This window comes from Rosa rugosa, chromosome 5 (genome assembly GCF_958449725.1).
Source record: "Rosa rugosa chromosome 5, drRosRugo1.1, whole genome shotgun sequence".
Lineage (NCBI taxonomy): Eukaryota > Viridiplantae > Streptophyta > Magnoliopsida > Rosales > Rosaceae > Rosa > Rosa rugosa.
Genome location: NC_084824.1, coordinates 36986806 through 36991441, shown reverse-complemented (window position 1 = coordinate 36991441; position 4636 = coordinate 36986806). Strand labels below are relative to the sequence as shown.

At 43.1% G+C, this 4636-nt stretch overlaps 1 long non-coding RNA gene across 1 annotated transcript; it reads left to right on the top strand.

Moving 5' to 3' along the window:
- The first annotated feature begins 1114 nt into the window (after positions 1-1114).
- On the top strand, positions 1115-3163 carry LOC133708722 (uncharacterized). Its single transcript, XR_009846004.1, has 3 exons — positions 1115-1413; positions 1937-1997; positions 3041-3163. It is a non-coding gene; the product is annotated as an uncharacterized LOC133708722 (long non-coding RNA).
- Positions 3164-4636: the final 1473 nt, after the last annotated feature.

The window sequence follows — 4636 nt, the reverse complement described above, 5'->3', positions numbered from 1 at the left end:
ACAAAGTCAACACAGCCATCCTCCAGTCATCAGGAAATCTCCAACAAAACCCCTTCAGCGCCACCAACTGACAAGAAGAGGGAGTGGCAACAGGGCAACCACCAGAACAAGTGGCAGAGGGACCAGCACTACAACAAGGGCAACCGCCCAGCCCATGGGGATAACTGTAACGTCCCGAACCTGGATTCACCGGTTTACTAGTTGTTGATGCTTTGATCCGTTGGGGATCTAATTAACGATAAGTAAAGAGAGAGAGAAAGATTGACACAAGATGTATAGTGGTTCGCCTCCGCCTGAGCGGGAGACTACGTCCACTTGAAAGCTACACTAGTGTGTCGAGCCTTGCGGCCTAACAAGATTACAAAGTATGTAATGGGATGTCCTAATTGTGGGAGGGGGGCATTCCTCTTATAGATGAAGGAATGCCCTTCCTATACTTATTCTTCGATGTGGGATAAGTTTTCACATAATTCTAGTATAGAAAGCTTAGAAGCATGTAGAAAGCTATTTTGTGGTGACATCTTGGCAAGGGCGGGAAGGTGGCTTCCCGGTGGCGGATTTGTGACTTCCGGATACCGCCGCGTAGCCTGAACATAGGGCTACATGATGCATGTCTCGGTTGGGCCTTGCCATGCTTTGTGGATGTCCCAAAGTGGGTGTTACTTATGCTTGGTGATGTAGTAAATACTCCACATTGTTGGAGGTATGTACAAGTCCCCGAAGTCCCCAAGTAAGAGTAGCTTCTTGGTTGGGGAGTTATAACCACGAAGTCGTCAAGCATAAGTAACCGGGCGGCACGGGGCCCCTACACTAGTCATTTGGACGGTAAACGATATTTATTTTCACTTTTATTGTCATTTCAGCACTTTTAGTAGCCCTAAAAGTTGACTTTTTGTTTGGGTCAAAATTTGAGAAATTGTTCTTCATGAAAGTTGTAGAGGACGTTAAACCGAGCGCGTGCATATGTGGTACGTAAAAATTGGAGTTCGTATGCGAAAGTTATAAGCGAAATACGGAAGTTACTGTTCATGGTAGATAGTATATATTTGAATTTTTACTGTTGGGCCAGGTAACTTTTCATTTCTCTCTCTCTCTCCTCCTCCCCGCGTCTTTCTTCCTCTTCTCTGCAACTCCAGCCACCTCACGATTCCGGCCACCTGGGGACGAACGAGTGGCACCGTTGGACTCCTCTACTCCTACCCAACCTCCCCACGGCGGTAACTCATGGCGGCTTGGCCGAAAAACGATGCATCGGGTCCTTGAAGTTTACTGTAGCAGTTTGGGGTTTCGTCGATTTCCGGCGATTCCGGCCATCTCCAGCCACCAAACCGGCGTCAAAGGTTCGGTTTTTGCCAAGGATCATTATGCCCCTAGCCTTGAGCCACGACTTGAAGCATGGAGGAAGAATCGAAGGTTTGAATTTCTGGATACTATTCATAAATCTGGGTTTACTGTTTTCTTAATTGTTGACCTAGGTCTAGTTGTTTTCTCGGGTTGTGGTAATTGAGAAAAGTGTTTGAAATGTTGAGATGATGGTGCTGCCAAAGTTTGGTGGCCATCGGAGCTGGTTGCGGTGGCGGCGGCGCCGCCACTGTGAGCGGCGGCTGCAGCATGTAGGGCAGTGTTTTAATTTCAGTTTGTAGCCCATTAAATTGTATATATGTTGTAGTGCTTGTATGTGAAGTTTGGTGAATTTTGGAGGAGTTTGGAATTGTTTGTGAATTTCCGAAGTTTGAAGTTTTGTGATGGAATTGTGGGAAATCCGGCCGTCGGATTTCCCTCGTTTTCATTGTGGAATACGTAAATTGAGGAATTGGTGTTGTGGAAGACTTTTGGGTGGAATTTGAGAAGTAATGGAGATAGGGATTTTCGGGTTTCGTTTAGGTTCGTATTTATTTTATCGGATTGCCGTTTACGGAAATATAATTGTGTACAGGGCAATGTTGCGAGCTACGGCTAGATGAAGGGACTCGTTTGCGTGGTCGCCAACTAGTACTGTGAGTGGACGTTTGTTTTTTAATATTGATGCATGCGTTTTTTTTTTCGAATTAATGTTTTATTAATTATCATATTATTTTAGTTTCGGATATGATTTCGGTTTTGGAATATTGCTTGGATTTTCCATCATGATTTTTGGAACGTGAGTTTTATTCGCTCGGATTTGAACTTGTGATTTAAGTGATTTTCGACGAATTATTTTCCGAGGTGATTTCCGGAATTTATTAATATATTTTATTCGTCGATATTGAGATTTCTGGAATATTTTTCGAAATGAGATTTCGATGGAATTATATTTCTTGTTTATTTATCGATTTACGGTTTTGGCATTGGGAATGCCTCATTGATGATTCTGGATTCAGTTTTGTTTCGGAACTGCGATTTATAATTGATCTAATTATTCTATTAGCGTGTGGGACACGCTGTTGATTTATGTGACTTTTTACGAGGATTTCCGGGTACGGTTGGGAATCGTACTCGTGTGTTTTTATTCGCGGGACTTATGGGGAAGCCTTATAGATTTACTGGATTTTTTATGGTTTTTACCCGCCATACCTGGGTCGTCATATTTATTGCTAGCTAGCCTATTAGTACTCCTCCCTGCTTACTATGTGTTTGTGGGTGAGTAAGAGCAGAGCATGGGATGCTCCAGAGTGTGGGACACTCCGACCCGAGCCTGGGAGGCTCCCTTCTTTCGTATGGTGAAACTTCTTCCCCATATCTTATCGTTGCTTGACTAGCGGGGCTAGTTCGATTTTCACTGTAGCCAGCGGGGCTGGTCTTATCTTCTTGAGAAACGAGATTTCGGTTTTACGATATAGTTTTCGAATGTGGTGACTAGCGAGGCTAGTCGATTTATCGTTTTGGAATTCTTGGATTTAAAGCTAAATGTGTTTTTTTTAATTGTTGCATGCATCGGTTTTTAATGAAATAAATGTGGGAAAGTATGAAATCCTTTTTCTTTTAAATTGTTTATTTTTGTCCACTCACGCTAACGTTTTTCGTCTACTTTCCCCTGGGCCTTTCGGTTTCTAATGCCCAGTTTGCAGGCGTTATTAGTTGAGGTCGGGCGTACATGGTTCGAGGCATAGTTGATGAATGGCTTCCGCACTTCTTTGTTGGCTCTGATCTATTGTGGGTTAGTGTTTTGAGTAGTCCACTTTAGGGGTGACTAGGCCAGTTCTCGGTAGAGTTATCTCTAAGGTGGGCCCCGCAGGGCCACCTCGGATTTCAGGGTGAAATTCGGGGCGGGTCCTGTCAATTTGGTATCAGAGCATTAGGTTGTTAGGTTCTGTAGACTCGTTTCTATTCTGTTACCTTATATGCTTGGTGTTGCCCAGTACCTCTCGAGTGATGGCCCGATTGCAGCGGTTCCCCATCGTGTACTCTTCGGTGCTGTGCTATTCATCAAGTGTGTAAGGTACAAAGCTAGTTGGTTTTCTTCTGGTGCTATGCCTCTTGTACGCCGACCTCCTAGGGTTTTCTTTGCGTATTCGATTGGTTAACTGTCTTGCGTCCATCCCTGGTGATGGTAGAGTAAAACTACTCTAGAGTTTCGAGTTGTGCTACGAAATGTGATTCGAGGAAAATGTTGTGGTTGTCTTTTCCTCGTTGCCAATAATTTTGTTGGGGGCATGGATTGTGGTGCGGAAACCAGAGTTCAAGTTTGTGTTTGAGTGTCTGAGACGAGTGACAATAGCTTTGGGCTGCCTCTGGATGATATAATTGTTTCGGAATCTGGATTATTGTTGAATTGAGACTAGTAGTAATTGTGGTTCTGATTTTGAACCGAGTTTCGGTAGATATGTCATGTGATGTGATCGGTTGTTAAGTAGCATTTGAAATATTATTGGGAGTTTTTGGTGATTCTTGGGGAATCTCAGTGTTGGAAACCATTTATAGAGGGAAATTGAATAAATATTCTGATTTTTATGGCTAGATGCCGTGTTTTCAAGTGACTCTGGTCACTGATAATGGTAAAGTATTTCAGTGGTGATTAATTCGTGAAATTGGATTGTTACGTGGTGGGACCACTTTCGGATCCGAGTGTTGTGGTGTTTGATACAAGATATTGGACGAGTGCCATTTGTTCTCTATCATGGATACCATTTAAGGAAGACTTGGTGAATGGTGTTTTGTAGTCCGGGAAAATTGTTTGTTGTTTGAGTTTAATACGTGTAGGGGATTGCTTTGGAGGAATTGAGTGGTCTTACTATTTTGGTGCCGTTACTGGTGGTAATGGTTAAGCTATTGAGATAATTGTTCTGACGATGAACCGAGTCTCGGAAGATGTGTTACATGATGTGATCGGCTACGTAAGTGACATTTGGGGACGTGTATAGTTGTTACTTGTCCGTGTTAATTTCGAGGGCGAAATTTTATAAGGAGGGGAGATTGTAACGTCCCGAACCTGAATTCACCGGTTTACTAGTCATTTGGACGGTAAACGATATTTATTTTCACTTTTATTGTCATTTCAGCACTTTTAGTAGCCCTAAAAGTTGACTTTTTGTTCGGGTCAAAATTTGAGAAATTGTTCTTCATGAAAGTTGTAGAGGACGTTAAACCGAGCGCGTGCATATGTGGTACATAAAAATTGGACGCTCTAATCACTAGCATGTCCCACAAGGCAAGGAAG